Source organism: Patella vulgata, chromosome 6, assembly GCF_932274485.2.
Source record: "Patella vulgata chromosome 6, xgPatVulg1.2, whole genome shotgun sequence".
Lineage (NCBI taxonomy): Eukaryota > Metazoa > Mollusca > Gastropoda > Patellidae > Patella > Patella vulgata.
Genome location: NC_065884.2, coordinates 2,583,318 through 2,606,186, shown reverse-complemented (window position 1 = coordinate 2,606,186; position 22,869 = coordinate 2,583,318). Strand labels below are relative to the sequence as shown.

At 39.2% G+C, this 22,869-nt stretch overlaps 1 protein-coding gene across 1 annotated transcript in view; it reads left to right on the top strand.

Annotated features, from left to right (window-relative positions):
* Positions 1-22,869, top strand: part of LOC126823520 (glycoprotein 3-alpha-L-fucosyltransferase A) — a 121,159-nt gene that overhangs the window by 63,792 nt on the left and 34,498 nt on the right. The window contains exon 2 of the mRNA XM_050552420.2: positions 12,451-12,492. The gene's annotated coding sequence lies outside the window, so the exon portion shown is untranslated. The remainder of the gene's footprint in view (positions 1-12,450; positions 12,493-22,869) is intronic.

Genomic DNA, 22,869 nt, shown 5'->3' with positions numbered 1-22,869 from the left:
CTATTAGACACGCTATTTAGAGTGGCTTGTTTTGTCAACGTTTGATTGAATCTACATATATAAACCGTTCTAGACAGGATAGTCAGAGTAAAATAATCTTCGATGCTCATTCAATTTATCCACAGAAGAACTCTCTATTGGTTTATATGGATGTGGTGTTTTTAAAGTAGTTTTTCCTATTCCAACCACAATCCAGTTAATTTACGTAAAAAGATATGTCCATGACAGGGCGGATCCAAAAATTTTTGCAGGAGGGGGTTTGCCAGGTTCCTGTTCAGGAAATTTGACAGTTGACAATGCATGATGCCATCATCATCTCTAAATTACGTAGGCATACATACACACTGGGGTTTTTAAAGAGAGAAATCAAACATCCCGTTTGATGTCAATTTTTATAATGAATTAATAGAATCACATTGTGATTCAATTTCATTGATGCAAAGCATTAATTGTTGTGATATCACTGGATATGAGAAGAGGGATGTACAGAAACACTCCATTAGTAAGGCGACTAAAGCTGGACAGGCTGATACATCTGCGTAGATACTGGATCAAAAAGAGAAACCGGCGGGGCGAAGGTGTAGAATCAAATAAATTAAAGGATTTCTACCCGAAATCTTCACATCTACCAAGTCTGTGAGCGGGGATCCTTTAATTGTGATATCACATGTCTATATTGTTAGCTTGCGCTTTGAATGCTCATCCTATCCCAACATCTGATGATAAAGGATAAAGCACACAACCATGACACGTTTCTCATAAAAGTGTTCATTTATAATGTAACTGAACAGGGGGCGAGGGGGGAAACCCCAAAACCCTGCCTTTGGATCTGACCCTGATTTTATGAAAGATAATAACAGATTACATCACAGCACCAACAAGGCTAATGAAGACGATGCCCACGTCAGGCAGTATGCTATGAGGTGTATTCTGCCTTGACTTCAGTCTAATTGTTTGTTAATTTAGGTTTATTTGTGTATACATAAAAGATCCTCTGATAGTTGGAATTCGATACAAGAGTAGGTCGTAATGCCGCTGTCTAGTCAAAATTTCCCTCATAGCACACTGTATGGTGTATGTCCGTCTTCATTAGCCCATTTCGGAGCAGAACAGTAGGATGTTAAACCCCTTTTCATTTCTCTACTGTTGATCAGTGACATGGTTTTATACCTTGTTCCCCCCTCTGCTGTGAATCAGTCACCCTTCCAACCTGTTACATAAAGAATAGTAAAACCCTTAGAAATAAACTGTAAGTTAATTTTCTGTTTCCATCGATAAAAATTCCCAGATTTAATTAACTTCTTCTACTCATCCCAGAATAAAACTTTTTACTTCTTTACAGACTTTTAACCTTTTTACTCCGGTCTATAGAAACGACATGGCTTTAATTAAGTTTGGAATTATTCCCCGTGCAGTATCCAGGCTGATGTTTTAGTAAAACGATTTGTTATAACAACATTGATTGGTTGTTTACATCAGACATAACGTGATTTCTATCTCCTTCTTCCCCGCATTTTCAACCTAATGTAAATACATTTTACAAATGGAATCGAATTCAATTAATTTTTTAGAAAGAGTACTGTCTGATTAGGAAGATATACACGTCACATTAATGGTGTGTAAGTAGATAGTATTGAATTTATTATCATAAAGACACTACTTGTCACGTGTAATCAAATATATTGTAATTAAGGTTTAGAAAGTCAAGCTATATTTATGATGCAACTTCTACTAGACGAGAATTAGCTACAATATTTTTTTGATAAAGTCAAATTGTATTTACAGTATAAATTCTACAAGACGAGAATTAGCAACAATATTTTTTTAATGAAAGGTTTGGAATTTTGTTTACGGTATAAATTCTACAAGACGAGAATTAGCAACAATATTTTTTTGATGAAAGGTTTGGAATTGTGTTTACAGTTTAAATTCTACAAGACGAGAATTAGCTACAATATTTTTTTGATAAAGTCAAATTGTATTTACAGTATAAATTCTACAAGACGAGAATTAGCAACAATATTTTTTTAATGAAAGGTTTGGAATTTTGTTTACGGTATAAATTCTACAAGACGAGAATTAGCAACAATATTTTTTTGATGAAAGGTTTGGAATTGTGTTTACAGTTTAAATTCTACAAGACGAGAATTAGCTACAATATTTTTTTGATAAAAGTCAAATTGTATTTACAGTATAAATTCTACAAGACGAGAATTAGCAACAATATTTTTTTGATGAAAGGTTTGGAATTGTGTTTACGGTATAAATTCTACAAGACGAGAATTAGCAACAATATTTTTTTGATGAAAGGTTTGGAATTTTGTTTACGGTATAAATTCTACAAGACGAGAATTAGCAACAATATTTTTTTGATGAAAGGTTTGGAATTGTGTTTACAGTTTAAATTCTACAAGACAAGAATTAGCAACAATATTTTTTTGATGAAAGGTTTGTAATTGTGTTTACGGTTGTGTATATCGATGTTATTCTGTCTGGTCTTCCCTTCACAGTGGTGCAGTAGGGCAACTGAGTAGGAATAGGGTCTGGTCTTGCCTTTACAGTGGTGCAGCCTTCACAGTGGTGCAGTAGGGGAACTGTGTAGGAATAGGGTCTGGTCTTGCCTTTACAGTGGTGCAGCCTTCACAGTGGTGCAGTAGGGCAACCGAGCAGGAATAGGCTCCAGTAGTTGGGATGATGTTGCATTCTTCTTGTGTGTACCCAACACGTTCTTATGGCGTATACCCGTCGCGTTTTTGTGGTGTATACCCGTTGGGTTTTTGTGGTGTATACCCGTTGGGTTTTTGTGGTGTATACCCGTCGCATTCTTGTGGCATATACCCGTTGCGTTCTTGTGGTGTATACCCGTCGCGTTCTTGTGGCGTATACCTGTTGCGTTCTTGTGGTGTATACCCGTCGCATTCTTGTGGCGTATACCCGTCGCATTCTCGTGGCGTATACCCGTTGCGTTCTTGAGGCGTATACCTGTTGCGTTCTTATGGCATACAACCTTAACATCATTGTGGCGTACACTCGTCCATTCTTGCAGAAAAATAATACAAAGTTATAACCCCCGTTTAGACGACTTTATAACTCCCATTTAGACGACTTTAAACCCCCGTTTAGACGACTTTATAACTCCCGTTTAGACAACTTTATAACCCCCGTTTAGACGACTTTATAACCCCATTTTATTTCATTTCATTTATAACCCCTGTTTAGACGACCTTATAACTCCACTCTTATTTTGATCCTACACTGTACGAGAAATATTATCAATAATCTTATTTCTTATAAATATTCAGACAAGTTTCCCAGATTGAGATTAATTCCACGTGACATATTCTGTCCCTTCTTATACTTTCATCCATATTCATACATACAGAATTATCATAGTATAATCTCCCAAATAGCAGGGACGGATCCAGAGGGGGGGGGGGCTTCACTACCCCACACTGATCAGCTACATCAAAGAAAATTGTAAAAAAACACCTTATAAAGAAAAGTGTAACGGTCATGTGCTTTATCCTTTATCATCAGATGGTGGGATGGGATTGGCATTCAAAGTACAAAATAATGATATGGACATATGTGATGTCACAATTAATGCTTTGCATCAGTGAAATTGAATCACAATGTGATCCTGTTAAAAAGCTCAATGTGTATGTATGCCTATGTAAATTAGAAAAAGTTCATCCCGATTTTCCGGCGTGGTTCCCCCTTGTGTCAGTGCTGCAGGACGGAGGGCCTGAGAAGAACAGCTGTCTAGTTGTTCGAATGGGACAAAAAAAACATGTACACATTGGCGTGTACGTAAAAGATCCCTTGACATTTAGAATTCGATATAAGGGCAGCCTGTAGTACCGCTGTCCAGACAAAATTTTCTTTATAGCACCCTTTGTGGCGTGTGCCTGTCTTCATTAGCCCAGTCGGTGGAGAACAGTAGGACGTTAAACCCCATTTCATTTCATTAAATGATATGATATTGGGGAGGGGGGCACCATCCGGGCTATGGGCGACTGGTATATGCCATGCAGTGAGTTGTGAGAGACTAGGAGAAAGTTAACATGCATCATGAGCAGTAGGAGGAAACCAGAAGACCTGGCGAAAACCAATCTTATTAAAACACAGATCCTATTTCGTTCCGTTTTTATAGTTCAAAATTTCGTTTTTATTTAACTCGTGTTCTGAATGGTGTCAGGGATAAGTCAATGAAACGGTCTGTTACGGCGAGCTTTAGGCATGTTTTGCACGGAACTGTGGGTAATCCACTAGTAACATCAATACTGATTGGTTAATCAAATATCTGACGTCATAGGGCCATAAGTCGGTCTTTTGACCCCTGACGTGACCTATCGCTATAACTTGTCAGATCTTCATGTAGTGTAGGCCATCGAAAGTATAAAAAAACGAAACGAAATATAGATCTGTATTTTAATCAGATTGGGCGAAAACCCACAATTATTGTCCTATCTGTACGTCTCCTTACAAGCCATCAAATAATACGATATGGAGATTATGATTGTGCGTAGGGGTCTTGATCTAGCCACTTGAGCACCAACCCACGCGTAGTACCCATACTCGTGTCATAAAAATAATTCAAAACGGAATATTCTCTTTCTGCATATTATCAACGGACAAATCTTAATGGTGATGAATATTCATTATATAAATATCATTATAATGGCCTGCTCGTTTATTTCTCTGAGCTGTAGTTGTCAACGATAACAAGATTATTCAATACTTGTGGCTCGGGTATAAGTCGTGGGTTATCGTCTGGACGCCTGTGTGTAATACCCGTACTTGCATAACTAGGTCTTATTAAAGGGACAATAACACTCTTGCTGGCTTGACAGCTCCAGCAAAAAATAGCCTTATTCTGACTAAGTACTAGATGTGTTAGTGTCCTACCTGTTGTGTAAATTATCCATTAAATCCTATTTTACTTGTCCAGAGGGTTCAAAAATATTTTTAAATCCAAGTCACATTTGAAAAGCTTTACGTCACGCTTTTCAAATCATTTAGTTGAATTTTTCCAATTTTTTAAATTAGGTGTGTTAAGATGAAATTTGTATCATCAATTAATTGGAATATTGTAAAATAGTACAATTTGTTGACCAGAACAAAGATTGGAACATATTATTCAGTTACAACAAGAGTGGTATTGAGCCTTTAAACATCCAATCAGAATGCACGTATTATACAACCTCTCATCAGGCAGACAGAATAATGACCGTCTTCATAAAAGGGGTGAAGTGAAATGTCGTTTGATGTCTTACTGTTCTGCACCGACGGGGCTGATGAAATGAGGTTTAACGTCCTACTGTTCTGCTCTGACTGGGCTAATGAAGACGGGCATACGCCATACAGTGTGCTATGAGGGAAATTTTGCCCTGGCTACGGCACTATCGCCTACTCTTATATCGAATTCCAACTGCCAAGGGATATTTTACGTGCATTCCAATGTATACACGGGACCTCGGTTTTTCGTGTCATCCGAAGGACTAGACAGCTGTCCTTGTCAGGCCCTACGTTCTGCACCACTGGCAAGGGGAAACCACGTCGAAAAACTGAGCTGATGAAGACGGGAGTATGCCATACAGTTTGCTATTGCTATGAGCGAAATCTTGCCTAACCCAAAACTGACAAGGGTTCTTTTACGTGCACGCCAATGTGTACACGGGACCTCGGATTTCCGTCCCATCCGAACGAATATACATAGTCCCTGGCCATGCTCTCTGTCCTGCACAACTGACGAGGAGGAACCACACCAGAACGTCCTCGGCCCATACCGGGATAGAACACGTTACCTCCCGGTTATTGGGCCAACGTCCTGCTCACTGATCCACCACGGCTGCCAAAATACAATGCAATATGTACAACGAACATATATAAAACACACTGTGAAAATAATAGTTTAGAATCCGGTGGTTACCGTTAAATAAAATGTGTTTGGTCTGCTTCTGACAGGAGGTAACCTTGGCCCCGTTTCTTAAAATCTAAACTAAAGATAAAATCCAAATTTTAGTAGATACTTCAATTTTGATTGGCTAAGCACTAAAATCAATCTATTATCCAATCAAATTACTAAAATTGGGATTTTATTTTAGTTAAAATTTCGTAAAACAGGCCCTCGGTTGCAAAATGCCTAGAAACCTTCGCAGCCAACAACCGGATCAAACCCAAGACCTAATGTTTCGTGAGCCAGTGCCTTCCTTGCGAAGATACCAAGGCACCTAGTTTAAACTATTGTGAAAACTGATCATCCACTGAAATTAAGTGGCTTTGATAAAAACCAGAAATAACTATAACTTGAAATAAACTGAGACAAGCTTTAACTGATTTGATGAACCATGATAGTGATATTCATGGTTTGACTAATCAGGGATCTGCTAAAACTCAGTTCCATTTTCTAGCAGTTATCTTTGATAAATAGAACCAATTATATATTGACCTTCATGTATTCTCTTCTTCTCCGCATCCACAACCAATCAAATAATAATAGTTGTATAATTAGAGACCTGCTGTGGTAGTTTGTCTTCGTCGTCATCCATCAATCGATGTTAAATCCTGTCTTGTTAGTTAGCGATGGTTTCAAACCAGACAATTTATAATGATTATATTCATGGTTGGGTAGCTGTGAGAGAGTGTGAGAGAGAGAGAGACACACACACAGAGAGGCAGAGAGAGAGACAGAGAGAAAGAGCGAGGCAGCATATCAACCTAGCTCACATCCCACTAATACGGGCAGTCTACAGTGTACATGAAATTTTAGTAGTAAGCCCGTGTATGAGACTTTGATGAATCCGGCATTCACTCAATAAGTAAAATACAAAAATAATTATAATTTTCGGCATGGTTTAGTCACAAGAAAAATACGAATAAGCACCGTGTCAGAAAGACATCCCATCATGTACATACAAAATTTATATGCATATTTATATGAGTGTCCCAATCACGTTGGAATAACTCGACATAATGGCTAAGCGTTGATTCTAAGGTACGATTGTACCTCTCGACCTGGCTGTCTGAACCAGGACAAGATGGAGTAGTCTGTCTTTGTAGTACCCATAAGTTTACATAACTGATCAAACAAATAATGTTGCTTGTGATAGTATAATGAATTTTAGGTATTTCTCAATAACAACATTACAATAACAATATTATATAAATAACAACATGACAATGACAACATTCAATAACAACATTCAAAATAATAACATGACAATGACAACATGATAATAACAATATTACAATAGCATTACAATAACAACATAACAATGACATTACAATAACAACATTACAAATAACATTACAATAACAATATTACAATGACATTACAATAACAACATTACAATATTACAATAACAACATTACAATAACAATTGTATGTATTTGTATATTTTATTTATTTATTGTAATTTGATATATATTTTATATTTATATTGTATCTGATAAGAGGGACTGTCTTCATTTGGTCAGTCGGAGAAGATCAGTGGTGACTAAATCTAACAGACATAGCGACTGAGTACATAGAATGACGTTTCGAAAAGTATTCTCTTATTGTATTGAAGTACGAAACATTGGCTTGTTAATATGCTGGGGAGTGGCTAAGTGGGTAAGAGAGAGAGAGAGAGAGAGAGAGAGAGAGAGAAATGGGGTTTAACGTCCACTCGACACAACTAGGTCATTTCGGGACTAACATATGGTTTAATTTTATTTCAATAATTCGCTTGCCCTTAGGGGTCTTTAGCAGTGGGAACAAACCGGAGGACCCGGAGAAAACCCGCGAGGTTGGACAGGCGACCCTACTCCTTGTCACGTACAACCGGGGATTCGAAACCACGCCAGTCGACTCAATGACAGACTTTATGATACAGCACGTGCATGCTAACCATTCAGCCATCCAACCCCCCCCCCCCCCACCAAGTGGGCAAGAAGCCGGCTCGCTAGTCCGCAGGTTCTGTGTTCCATCTCTGCATTGTCCAAGAAAATTCACCTGGATTTTCCGGTGTGGTTTCCCTTGTCAGTGGTGGAGGACGGGGGACCTGACAAGAACAGCTGTCTATTCGTTCGGATGGGACGAAAAACCGAGGTCACGTGCATGTATACATTGGCATTCGATATATAAGTAGGCCGTACTGATGCTGCCCGAGCAAAAAATCCCTCATAGCACACTGTATGGCGTATGCCCGTCTTCATTAGCCCAGTTGGAGAAGAATAGTAGGACTTTATTCCCCATTTGATTTCATTTAATTGGCTGGGTCTCTATTTGAACAGTAGTGTTGTTTGTTTGACTAATAGTGACCAATACATGCTGATAATATCAAGCTAATATCAACTAACACTGCTTTCTTCACTTAACACTAAGGTACTGGTCGATAATCTTCTCTAGCCTAATCAAACATCGGCTTGACCAACAACATACACTCTAAAAACATAATGTTAACATTGTCTTAACTCAACAAAATAAGCTTCTCTACTCTAATCAAATATCGGCTTGACCAACAACATACACTCTAAAAACATAATGTTAACATTGTGTTAACCCAACAAAATAAGCTTCTCTACTCTAATCAAATATCGCCTTAAAGATGCACTATGTAAGATTTAGATCAAATGTAAGATAGCACACTGTATGGCCAAAATAACGACCTTACATACTGCATCTTTAGGTTATGTAGGGTATCGTATATGACTCCTGGACGAAGGGCCCGATAAGGGCAGCTGTCTAGTCGTTCGGTTGGGACGGAAAATCAAGGTCCCGTGTATACATTGGCATGTACGAATTGGTAGTCGGAATTCGATATAAGAATAGGTCGTAGTGCCGCTGTCCGGGCAAAATTTCCCTTCATTAGTCCAGTTCGGAGCAGAACAGTAGGACGTTAAACCCATTTCATTGCATTTTTAACTAACATACACTCTAAAATTCTGTTACTTAAACAAGTTAATGTAATTCGGTTAACGTTTATTTAACACAATACTTGATATTTTTTTATACTAATAATATGGTAAATTTGATTTCAGTGGTTTTCGTCTACTCTATAATTCCAACTATAACGACAGGTACACATGAGTTATTCAGTATCATGTTTTCGACTAGTACATGTTTATGTCTTCTTTTATTAGCATTTAGTGTGTGCGCGTTGTATCATGGTCTATCACTGAGTCAACATACGTGGTTTCGATTCCCCGGTTGTACGTAACAAGGAGTAGGGTTGCCTGTCCAAGCTCGTGGGTTTTCACCAGGTCCTCCGGTTTCCTCCCACTGCTAAAGATCTCTACTCGCAAGCTAATTTTTGAAATGAAATTAAACCATATGTTAGTCCCGAAATAACATCGCTTGTGTCGAGTGGACATTAAACCCAATTTCTATCTCCCTGGTCTCAAGAGATGGCCACTGTTATCATTCTCGTTATCTAATCAGTTAACGAATCCGGAGAACTAGTATTACTTCCAAAGAGAGAATAGTGTGATGCAATTCATTATTATTAGAAACGTGTGCTGACAATGGAACAAATATGTGAGTGGGGCCACAAGGGAACCCTAACGATGGAATAACTAATGAAAACATGTTGAATCTTACTTTACATTTCAGCCCCTAAATTGCATTGCAGTAGCGTACAGAGGGCTGGGATTGTGGGGGGGGGGGGATGCAGAGGGGTGAAGAGACAGCATTCAATCAAAGAGGGAAATTTGTTTAAATCATGTTTTTTTAGATTTAAATTTATTGCTGTTAACTGTGTTGTACAAGCTGCCTGACTTATTTCAATAAAAATTATATGTCATCGTATATTACATTTGCTAGACCCGACCCTATACTTAAGTCTTTCCGGAATACAATCAAGGAGTTTGGTCCTGGGCACCCTTGAACCCCTGCACACCACTCTGTACTAGGGGAGCTGGGTTACACACTAAACTATATATATGAATTAAATTGGCGAGATAAGCATTGATACTTATATATTGGTAGACATGTTGAAATGTAAATATTTCCAGCAATATTCCTGAATGTTTAACAAGTGTGTGGACATCTTGATGCTTAGATCGACATATTTCTCGTCCAGGGTAAATTAGTTTATTATAGAAGCCATATGCTGACTAACATAGCCTACTGCTCTGGGAATAAACAAAGTGAACATTAACTCACGTGGAACAATAACATCATTAATAATTACTTATATCTTGTGTGAAAATATTTTTTCAACAGTATTTAGTAAATCATCTGGAACGAACTATTTACATAAAAGACAAATGTCATAAATACTAAATTATACCACTATGCTTTGATACATTGTTTTAAAGGAATATATAATTACTGAACTGGGAATAGACATGGGAGGGGCATATCCAAGATTTTTTGCAAGAGGGAGTTTGCCAGGTTGCTGAGACAATGTATCTTTGGGTGGGGGTGGCTGCCGGGTGGGGGTGGTGTATATACAAACACGCTGAGCTTTATAAAGAGAAAAAACACAACACCCCGCTCACATTGTGATTTAATTTCATTGATGCAAGGCATTTATTCCACGTGATATCACATATGTCTATATCATTATCTCATGCTTGGAATGTCCATCGTTTCAACTAATTTTTATCAATCAAGAGAATCATAGTGGAATAAACAGTAGTTGTATTTCAAAGCTTCGTGTCCCGTGGATTATAATTAATGTTTATTTATGAGGACATTTGGACTAGAAATGAAATGAAGTGGGGTTTAACGCCCTACTGTTCTGCTCCTATACTGGGCTAATGAAGACGGACATACGCCATACAGTGTGCTATGAGGGAAATTTTGCCCGGGCAGCGGCACTATCGCCTACTCTTATATCGAATTCCAACTGCCAAAGGATCTTTTACGTGCATTCCAATGTTTACACGGGACCTCGGCTTTTCGTTTCATCCGAAGGACTAGACAGCTGTCCTTGTCAGGCCCTCCGTCCTGCATCACTGACAAGGGGAAACCACGTCGGAAAATCGGGATGAACTTTCTCGGCCAATGCAGGGATCAAACACCCGACTTCCAGGCTAGCGAGCCAGCGCCTTACCCACCTAGCCACCGTGGCTCCCTCGTTTGGAATAGGATTTTGTAATCTTTATCAAACAGTAAATATATTCCATAGAACTGCCCTGTATATATCATGCCTGTCTTGATTCTTCGGAACAACTTTATGTAGCCAATCTATTCAAAATCGTTCTTACCGTTGTGGAATTGTGCACCCGCACAAGTTCTGGGCCCTTATTCAGGAAAACTTAAACTAAGTTACAACCGAAATTTTAAGAAATACTGCAACTTCATTGGATATATGCAAATTGTTTTTACTGGTCAGCCAATCGAATTGCAGTATTTCTTAAAATTTCGATTGTATCTTAGTTTATGGTTTCGTGAATAAGGGCCCTGGGCGCAACTGCACTCTCCCAACAACACCGTTAAGTTATTCATGCTACAACATTGGTTTCGTTTTCGTGCACGCCAATGTGCACACAGTACCTCTTTATTTTTTATCCCATCCGAATAACTCGAAACCACACTACTTGATTCAGTGACAGACCTTATGACCCAAAGAGCACGCGTTGACGAGACGATTCCGCGACCCAGCTCATTGACTGTTGCTGGTGGAGCATGATCAGAAATACGATAAATTATATTGAACAGTACATATTTTATAGTGTTGTTGTTAATTAGAGCACTGCATCTAATGAAACCCGGGATGTCGCACCAGGAGTTGATTGTGGTACAAGTTCTAGCAAGATATGTTTAATTGAACACTTGTTAACATAGCCTTCCGTAGTCCTTGATTAACCAACATAACACAAGAACAATGCCTTATATTAGGTCTACTGTTAGTTTGAGATGATTATACAGAGAAAATAGGGTAGTTGTTGAAATAACACGGGGTGTTCGAAAGTCCGAATGGCCCTTGGTCGATCTGATGTCAAATAGCTACCGAGATTCGTTGATTAATTAATGAGAATATTTCCTTATATTAGATCTTCTGTTAGTTACTGAAATGACGTTGGGGCACTCGAAAGCCCGAATGGCACTCAGTCGTTCTACAAGTCAAATATATACCAATTTCCTCTATATAATGCCAATGTTAATTATTCCACTGGATTACGTTTGCCCATACTAGGTCTAATCGCCGCTCGCCTCCACTTCCCGTTTCTTGTGTAGTCATTATCTGACCCGAATCAGTCGTTCATCACCGCAACTTGACTAAGCCCACTGGACAGCATTTTGTTCTTCTAGGCGGAATGAGTCTTGTTTTAGAAACCACATGGAATTTCTAGACAGAGTCGATCTTGTTTTGTGTGGTAAAGAAGATAATGCCACTGCCCATTATTACTCATTCAACAATAATTTATGAAGATTAATTAAAGATAATTACGATTTGTCATTTTTGTATAGATTCAGATCGAAAGCTAAATAATTCCCGACCATTCTTCTATTTTCAGGTTTTTGAGGGGATTGGTATGAATAAATCTATAGAATAATTGGTAAATAATTTTCTACCTGTAAAGAAGTACAGTTGAAGTTAAGATCGATACGTATTTAATAATCGATCAATCGATTATCATTCAAATGGCAATCGGAAATAAATCTCTTTACCGGACAATTCTCAATAAAAATCTGAATGTTGATAATCAATTTAAGAGAAACGTCAGTAGAACAGGAAACATTTATTGTGAAGAATAAATGACGTATCATTTGAGAAACCCGAATATATCGAGTTCGATGGAGGGCCTGACAAAGACAGCTGTCTAGTCCTTCGGATGAGACGAAAAACCGAGGTCCCGTGTATACATTGGAATGCACGTAAAAGATCCCTTGGCAGTTGGAATTCGATATAAGAGTAGGCGATAGTGCCGCTGCCCGGGCAAAATTTCCCTCATAGCACACTGTATGGCGTATGCCCGTCTTCATTAGCCCAGCATAGGAGCAGAACAGTAGGACGTTAAACCCCATTTCATTTCATTTCATATCGAGTTGGAATCCCGGCTTTGGTTCAGAATTGCTTTTAAGCGCTATTCTTACTTATCAGCGGTTGTCTAGGAATGTCGAGCTAGTCGTTCGGGTAGGAATAAACTGCGATCCACAGTTCCTACTCTTTAGGCCACGCACGGAAAAGGGGCCTGGAAATTTGAGCACTCGGCGTGAGCCCAGAAGAACCCTCAAGCGCTATTCTCAGTTACCAATGGTTGACCAGGAAAGTGAACCTAGTCGTTTCGATGGGACAATAATCCGAGGTCAACCTCGATAAACTTGTGTGTGCACGTGAAAGAGCCCTTGCTATTTGAGAGTTTAGAATGAGACATACATTCAGACCTAATAGTATGTTTCAAATATTCTTCGACTTGTATTATATTTTCAGGCCTAGGGCCTACTCTTAAAGTTAGTTTTAGACTTGTAGCAGTTATGTTAATCCCTCTTAGCCGAGAGAGTTACTCTTGTTTTCCAGTCGTGTTTTCCAGTCGGGTTTTCCAGTTAGGACGATGGGCGTGGCACGAAACAGTTTGTAATCGTTCAGCTGGAACGAAATCCTGAGGTCCTATGTTAGCTTTGGCGTATATAAAGGAAACATTAGCAGAATTGTCTGCGATATCACTTCGGTGGAAGCGGACGTTAAATAAAGCTATTTCACACACACAGAATTATAACTATGAGTAGGATGCAGTGCGGCTGTGCTTTTACTCGGGACCCATGGTTTTCTTCGCTCCCGAACGATTTGACGCTTTTCATTACCAGAGTCTCTGTCCCACACCCGAGGAATTATCTTTGCCAACACTGCGAGCGAACCCGAAATCCCCAATTATAACTGTCAATGATTCTTTTACGTACACGCCAATGTGTACACGGGGCCTCAGTTTTTCGTCCCTTCCGAACGACTAAACAGACTGTCCTTGTCAGTGACATTCGATTATTAGTGAGCAGGAATTCGCCCATTTATCTTTTTTCACTCGTCTCTCAGGATGATAACTCGTGTTTTCCCTTTGAGTTCGTCACTTCCGTTTTTTGAAATCATCATAAAGCCTCTATCGTATGTGTTAAAAAATCATATTTGGAACGTGTTTACCCAGTTCTATCATATAATTGATAATGACTGACACCAATATTGTCCTTTAAGAGCTGAACAGTGGGACGTTAAACCCCGTTTTTCTCTTCCTCTCCTCTCTACATAATAATATAAAACCAGAATATTGCAGAAAATGTTTAATGTGATCCACAACCTACTCAATTTCTTCAATTATCGACAAAAGGTCGGAATAATTTGATTCGTCAGGAAAAGATCCAATTTCAATATAAAACCAATACAAGCTTGGGGGAATTGGAGGAGAAAGAAAATTAGATGGATTATTTGTCGTATGATGTATTATTTATATAAATAAACTTTGGTCGTTTAGGTGATATACTGGTAGATTTCTAATTATAAACATGTCTACAGTAGAGCATGAGGTTATACGTGACAAGGAGTAGGGTCGCCTGTCCAACCTCGTGGGTTTTCTCCGGGTCCTCAGTTCCGGTTTCCTCCCACTGCTAAAGACACCTTCGAGCAAACGAATTATTGACATAAAAAATTAAACCATATGTTAGTCCCTAAATGACCTAGTTTGTGTCGAGTGGACGTTCAACCCCATATCTCTCTCTCTCTCTCTCTCTCTCTCTCTGATGGCCTAGTGGTCTAAAGTGTCGCGCTTCGAGTTCTAGCTGGTCGGTAGCGGATTCGATCCTTTCATCTTCGATTGATGTAAAATTCGGGATCATTGCCTCAGGAACATGCGATCCCCAGTGTGAGCGTTGTACCTTAGAGTGTGAAATAGCTTTATTTAACATCCGCTTCCACCGAGGTGATATCGCAGACAATTGTAACTTAGGGATTCTGGCGCCTTTTCAACCTCGTTTCCTCCAATAAGAAAGACCCTTGCGCATGCGCTGAATATACTAAAGTAAGACCTGGGCCCTGTTTCACGAAATTTTAACTAAAGATAAAATCCAAATTTTAGTAGATACTTCAATTTTGATTGGCTAAGCACTAAAATAAATCTAATATTATCCAATCAAATTACTAAAATTTGGATTTTATCTTAGTTAAAACTTCGTGAAACAGGCCCCTGGTTTTGAGTTCACAAACCATTCCCAGATTTAAGAATTTACTCAAAATTGTTCGCCTTATTTTACCCTTTTTTTAGACATATTTTATTCCCTATAAATGAATGGAAAATAGGGGAACAGGCAAAATGCCTATGTCAGACCCCTATCCCTATTTACAATATACTAATAATGAAAAACAGTAGATACACTATATACAACCAGTACTTAGCTGAATACACCTGAAGTATTAACTTAAACATGCATTATGCAAGAGCTAAATCTGATTATTGCAAGTCTTAATTTAGGCTTCAGATGTTATAAAAATTATAAATTAGATCTTTATTTAAACAACAAGACCAAAATCAACTCTGTAGACCCACGGATGGCTCGGCTACAGCTCGGATTTAAATAGGATTTCACTAATTGATTAAATCAAATATGGGGCAACCTGATGAAAATACGTCAGTTAGATCGAGGCTAAATGATAGAGTGTACTTAGCGAGGCCGCAGTAGAGCGTTTCCGTATGCCATTGAAAACTTTACTTGATAATCGAGATATGTAGGTGGAGTTAACGCCTGTCAATCAAACGATCGGTCAAGGTGAAGACGCATTTCGTTACCATTTCTAGTCAAATAATACAACGATGATAACTATGTTCAGAATAAAGTAATTTGACTGAAATTTTCAATATATTCTTCTTTCATCATCTACTTTTGAACTGTTATAAAAAATCTCCCATAATGTATCTTTAAAATTAGCCCTTTATAGTGTACCAAATACTTCAATAAAAAAAACTAGTCCGTCGATCTTCATTACCAAAGTTGGTGCAGAACAGTGGGACGTTAAGCCTTATTTTATTTCAGTTCCGTATAAAGATATTTCTCGCGTACAAACTGTGTGATTTGATGATATATTTGGACTAAAAACATATTCAGGCTAATCAATCTATCAAACATTTGCTGCAGATCCCTCTCAAAACTTTGTGTTCCCGAGGAGATACCCCAAGCTATAAAAAATTATGTTTTTGAAACCAAGTTTGTCACCTAACTTGATTGGGGGGGGGGGGGGAGGGGGGTGTCAATTTTTCAGAATGTATTTGTCATTTCTTATCGTCCATGAACCATACATATTAAGGCTAGGCCGTCGCGTTGCCAATTAGTGATACCCTGGCATTTTTGTCCAGTTCTTGCTCCGTGGGTGTTTTGCGGGTAATCCAGTATTTTTCTACTTTCCAGGGGGGTTGGATGGCCGAATGGTTAGCACGTGACAAGGAGTAGGGTCGCCTGTCCAACCTCGTGGGTTTTCTCCGGGTCCTCCGGTTTCCCCCTCACTGCTAAAGACCCCTACGCGCAAGCGAATTATGGAAATAAAAATTGAACTATATGTTAGTCCCGAAATGACCTAGTTTGTGTCGAGTGGACGTTAAACCCCATTTCTCTCTCTCTTTTTCTACTTTCCATATACCAAATTTGCAAAGACTACTTTTATTGGAAATAACTACTCTATACATACTTTGGTGACTTTGTATCTTTAAATACAGGGTGTCCCCCCCACCCCAGCAAATTTCTAACTTCAGTGTGCGTACGATCAAAGTTTCAGTTATCTTGCTGGTTTTTATTAAATCACGTTTTTTTTTTCCAAACTAGGCTACACTTCAACTGGCCCCCACGGCGCTGGAGGCAAACTTGCATACGTCGCCCAAAATTATCAATAGAGGCTTTTGGCAAGCGTAAATTCCTGGTCCGTATGGCGTATCCGTATGGATTTTGCGTGTGACGTCACCAATATGTGTGTTTTTCACATACGTGATACGGCACACGCGTACGGTCCGGTCCGTATAACAATATAGACTTTTGGCAAGCGTAAATTCCTGGTCCGTATCGCGTATCCGTAACGATTTTGCGTGTAACGTCATCAATGCATGTGTATTTCCCATACGTGATACGGCAGCACGTATCGAACAGCTTTTATACGGAAAAGGTCCGTATAACATCGTCGTCTTTTTACCGTATTTTTTGCTACTTTTAGACGCTGAAATGTTGCGCCGTAGCGTTTTAATGAATCTATGTGTATCCTACAACACAAAGGTGTATATTTGGTGTGATTTTAACCATGATAAAGACTGGAATTTAATTATTACTTTTGATGAGCTTTTCGCGGAATTTTCATATTTTTCCTGTCTGTCTGCACGCTGGTTGATCTACGTGCTAAATTTAGGGAGGTGGGACCTTGAAAATCTGTAAATGATGAGATTCTATCGTAGAGGGGGATAAAAACTTTCTGAAATGATACATTAGTGAAAATAAAAATTGCTATGAGTCGAAGTCGAGCGACTTCACTTCCTCTTGGAAATTGTGGGCTAGGTGAGAGAGAGAAATGGGGTTTAACGTCCACTCGACACAAACTAGGTCATTTCGGGACTAACACATGGTTCAATTTTATTTCCATAATTCGCTTGCGCGTAGGGGTCTTTAGCAGTGGGAGGAAACCGGAGGACCCGGAGAAAAACCACAAGGTTGGACAGGCGACCCTACTCCTTGTCACGTACAACCGGGGAATCGAAACCACGCCAGTTGACTCAATGACAGACTTTATGATACAGCGCGCACGTGCTAACCATTCAGCCATCCAACCCCCCCCCCCCCCCCTGTTGGCTAGGTACTGATGTTGATCTTGGTAGATAACTGCCATCATGCTGTAATAGAACGTACGCGGCGCGAAAATCTGCCAAAAGTCTAAAACTACATTGACGCAACGTATTACGTGACGATACGGATACGCGATACGGATGGGAAAAAATCCACTTACCAAAAGTCTCTATTGTCGTGTCTTTTTACCGTCTTTTTTTTTCTACTTTTAGACCCTGGACTTTGTATCATAGCGTTTTTTTTATGAATCATTGTGTATTCTTGAACACGAAGGTGTTTATTTCTCAGAATTTTCTGTCTGTCTTCATGCTGGTTGGTCTACGTGCTAAATTTAGGGAGGGGGGGGGGGCTTGCCAATCTGTAGATGATTTCTGGAATGATATATTAGTGAAACCAAATATTGCTGTCGAGTCGAAGTCGAAGATTTTTAATAAGATTCGACATTAATGGTTTTTTTTAAAATAGCTCAGTGACTGTCGAACGACTTCACTCCCTCCGGGAAATTGTAGGCGGCACTTGACTAATACTGTCTGATGGTGATCTTGGAAGATATCTGCGATCATGCTTTAAAGGCTCAATACCACTCTTGTTGTAACTGAATAATATGTCCCAATCTTTATTCTGGTCAAGAAATTGTACTATTTTAGAAAATTTCAATTAATTGATGATACAAATTTCATCTTAACACACCTTATTTAAAATTTTTGAAAAATTCAACATAATGGTTTGAAACGTCTAACATAAACCATTTCAAATGAAACTTCGATTTAAAAATATTTTCGAACCCTCTGGACAAGTAAAATAGGATGTAATGGATAATTTACACAACAGGTAGGACACTTAAACATCTAGTACTTAGATAGAGATATTATTTATTTTCTGGAGCTTTCAAGCCAGCAAGAGTGTTATTGTCCCTTTAATAGAACTAAGCTCATCTGATTGACGCATACGTATGCGACTCGAAAATCTGCAAAAACTCTAAAACCACATTGACGCAACGTGGCACGTATACGATACGGATTGATACCGATGGGAAAATTCCGCTTGCCAAAAGTCTCTAATTACTCGAACACATTCCTGTTTGGCGATTTCCCCATTATTTCGAGGAGAATGTGTACCAGAACAACCCTCAAGCGATAATGTACAATAAACATATAATTTTGTCATTCTTCAATGCAAGGCTCGTTGCCCAGAATAAACCGAATAGTTGCGAATTTCGATGGATTATTTCCCGGATAATCGGGACTTTGTGAGTTACCTCCCTTAGTGTTATAATTATAAAAAGAAAACGATAGGCCTACTCTTTCCGGACGTAATGCTTCAAGTCCTACCTACTCTTTCTAAAAAATACAAGACAATCAAAACACGAGTAGGTCACGTGGTAAGTTAGCTCATTTAAATAGGCATTAAAATATTAAAATAAACCCTTATTTTGATGGATCACTTGGTTTAACCTTCGTTGAATATACTTTTATTTATTTTTTTTTATCTCTGACTGGCGTGAATAGCCCAAATTATCCAGAGTAGTCCTGATGGTGTAAAAACAGATTATGGTCATGGATATGATTCATATCATAGGCCTATTAGTGCACAAAAACAACAGCACGCATAAATAAATGAAATGAAATGGGGGTTTAACGTCCTACTGTTCTGCTCCTAAACTGGGCTAATGAAGACGGGCATATGTCATACAGCGTGCTATGAGGGGAATTTTGCCCGGGCAGCGGCGCTACGGCCTACTCTTATATCGAATTCCAACTGCTAAGGGATCTTTTACGTGCACGCCAATATGTACACGGGACTTCGGTTTTTCGTCCCATCCGAGCGACTAGACAGCTGTCCTTGTCAGGCCCTCCGCCCTGCATCACTGACAAGGGGAAACCACGCCGGAAAATCTGGATGAACTTTCTCGGTCAATGCAGGGATCGAACACCCGACCTCCAGGCTAGACGCATAAATAAACCCGGGGTATAATTTTACAATAAATGTTTCTATCTTGGTTAATGATTATATTTCATCCTGTTGAGAGAGAGAGAGAGAGAGAGAGAGAGGCGGGGGGAGGGGTAACTTCCAATAAAAATAAAAATAAACTTTTTTTTAACTAGGTCATTTTTGGGCTAACACAGTAACACGTACAATTTGTTTTCAACAATTCGCGTGTGCTTTTTGGGTCTTCACCACTAGCAGTGCAGGGACACCGCCGGCCCCGGAGAAAACCCACGAGATTAGACAGGCAGCCCTACACCTGGTCACGTACAAGTGTATGATCGAAACCACACCACTTGACTTAATGACAGACCTTTATGATCTAAAGCACAGTCTCTGTCAATATATGCTATATAAATGGTCGTCTTGGAAATGTTTCAGAAATATTTCTGACTCTATGCTGTTATTTGATACCCTATTTATACGCTGTGTATATGAATATTGCGTGCAGTTTTGTTGGTGCCATATCCCGTTGCTAGGAATATTCAGCAGTTTATTTTATTTTTTTTAAAATGTGTATGATGTATTTTTTCCTTCCCATTCAATTAGAGAATTTTTACTTTCAAGTCACGGCATCATGCCAGTTCAACTCAACTGCATTGTGTTCATTTACATCAAATGATAAAATTTCACTTAAAAGTCCTAAATCTGCCCCATATTTGCATTTTCCACGGCTTATCTAAACTAAAATGTATTTAAATTGATTATTTAAAGATACATTATGGGAGATTAGATAAAGAGATGGTTGTTCTCACTATAAAAGTCAAAAACTACATAATGTAAAGGGAATTTGTTGAAAATTTCAGTCAAATTGATCCACTCTGAACCGAGGTTTTAGACATTGAATTTTCGGCCTACCCTCGATCATTACTAAAGTCGGTACGATAAAAAAAAAACAGTCTCGATTAGCCATTTAATGATTAAATCATGAATGCAAGTTGAGCAGCAAATGGATCCTAATCGAGTAAAGATAGCAGGCTCATAAGTGTAATAACCTAGGGTCTCTCTTTATCTAAAACTAGCACTGTCCAACTGAATCATTTGGTCCAATTATTATCAATAATGATACGGGAATCGTTGAAATGTTAATCCATATAGACTACTCTCAATTTCATACAAATCCAATGTTTCTTTTTTTTGCTGCACCCAGTGTTTTTTTACGTTTTGTTTTTGTTTTTGCGCATAATGACTTGGATCCCAAGTGCTACTCATTTTGGTGTATAGAGAGAGAGAGAGAGAGATTAAAACACAGATCCTATTTCCTTTCGTTTTTTATAGTTCAAAATTTCGTTTTACTTGTCTTTACTACACTAGGATCTGGAGGAGCTGTTATATAACAGGCGTTCTCGTTGATGTGTGCGATTAGCCAATGGAACGGTATGTTACGGCGAGTTTTTGGCGTGAGGTGCACGGAACTGTGGGTAACCCACTAGAAACATCAATGCTAATTGGTTAATCAAATGTCTGACGTCATAGGATCAAAAACCGCTCGTATGACACCTGACGCGATCTTCCGCTACAATCGTTTAGATCTTCATGTAGTGTAGGCCATCGAAAGTATAAAAAACGAAACGAAATATAGATGTGTATTTTAATCAGAGTGTTAAACTGTGTGTCGTGATGGGGAATTAGTTTATTCAGCACCTTACAACTTTTTACAAGTTTTCAATGAATATTTTTACATGTGATAGAGAATGTTAGACTATATCAGTTCTCAGACGTGCAATTCTTTCTCTATTCACCTCAATGTTAAATTCATGCCTTGTCTTGGCTTATAAAATACGTTTGAACATCCCCATGATTTTAATCTATATAACTGTAAAGTGGGAGAGGGGTGTCGCTGGATGGCTGATTGGTTAGCGTGTGCGCGCTGTATCATAAGGTCTTTCAATGAGTCAACTGACGTGGTTTCGAATTCCCGGTTGTGCGTGACAAGGAGTAGGGACGCTTGTCAAACCCCGTGGGTTTCCTCCACTGCTAAAAACCGCTACACGTGCAAGCGAATTATTGAAATAAAATTGAACCATACGTTAGTGCCGTGTCGAGTGGACGTTAAACCCCATTTCTCTGTAATTAAAGGGAGAGAACCCAGCATGTCATAATTATCTGTAGAAATACTCTGAAAGGTGAATTGATGACGACGAATTTATGAGGAAAATAATTGAAATGAAATAGGATTTAACGTCTGCGACTGGGCTAATGAAGACGGCAATACGCCAGGCAGTGTGCTATGACAGGGAATATTTTACGTTCACGCCAGTGTGTACACGAGACCTCGATTTTTCTTCCCATCCGAACGACCGTCACCAGAAAGCTGTCCTTGTCAGGCCCTCCATCCACCACCACTGACCAGAGGAAATCATGTTGGAAAATCCCGATGAACTCTCTCTCAGTCAATGCAGGGATCGAACACGCGACCTCCAGGCTAGCGAACCAGCGTCATACCCACTTAGTCACCGTGGCTCTAAAATAGTTATGAATGTTACAAGAGGTGCGCGAACGTTAGACCGGAGACCGTCTAGCACATATGACCTCGTATGTGGATTGTGGGTTAGGGTAAGAAATGAAATGAAATGAAATGAAATGGGGTTTAACGTCCTACTGTTCTGCTCCTATATTGGGCTAATGAAGACGGGCATACGCCATACAGTGTGCTATGAGGGAAATTTTCCCCGGGCAGCGGCACTATCGCCTACTCTTATATCGAATTCCAACTGCCAAGCGATCTTTTACGTGCACTCTAATGTATACACGGGACCTCGGTTTTTCGTCTCATCCGAAGGACTAGACAGCTGTCCTTGTCGGGCCCTCTGTTCTGCACCACTGACAAGGGGAAACCACGTCGGAAAGGTTAGGGTAAGGTCTAGGGTTAGGGTTAGAACTAGCCCTGTTTACATTTCGAGATCTTGACGAAATCTGCAGGCCCTAACCATAACCCACAATCCACCCACATATGTACTAGACGGTCTACGATCCAGCGTTCTACCAAGAGTTGACATCTATTTTTATTTTTGAAAATATTAATTTTTTGTTGTGAACTCGATTTTAAGCAACCGGAGATATAATGCAAAGTTTAGTAGTAAGTGTTTTAGAATTGTTTACCGCTGGGGGTCACGGTGGCTAAGTGGGTAAGACGCTGGCTCGCTAGC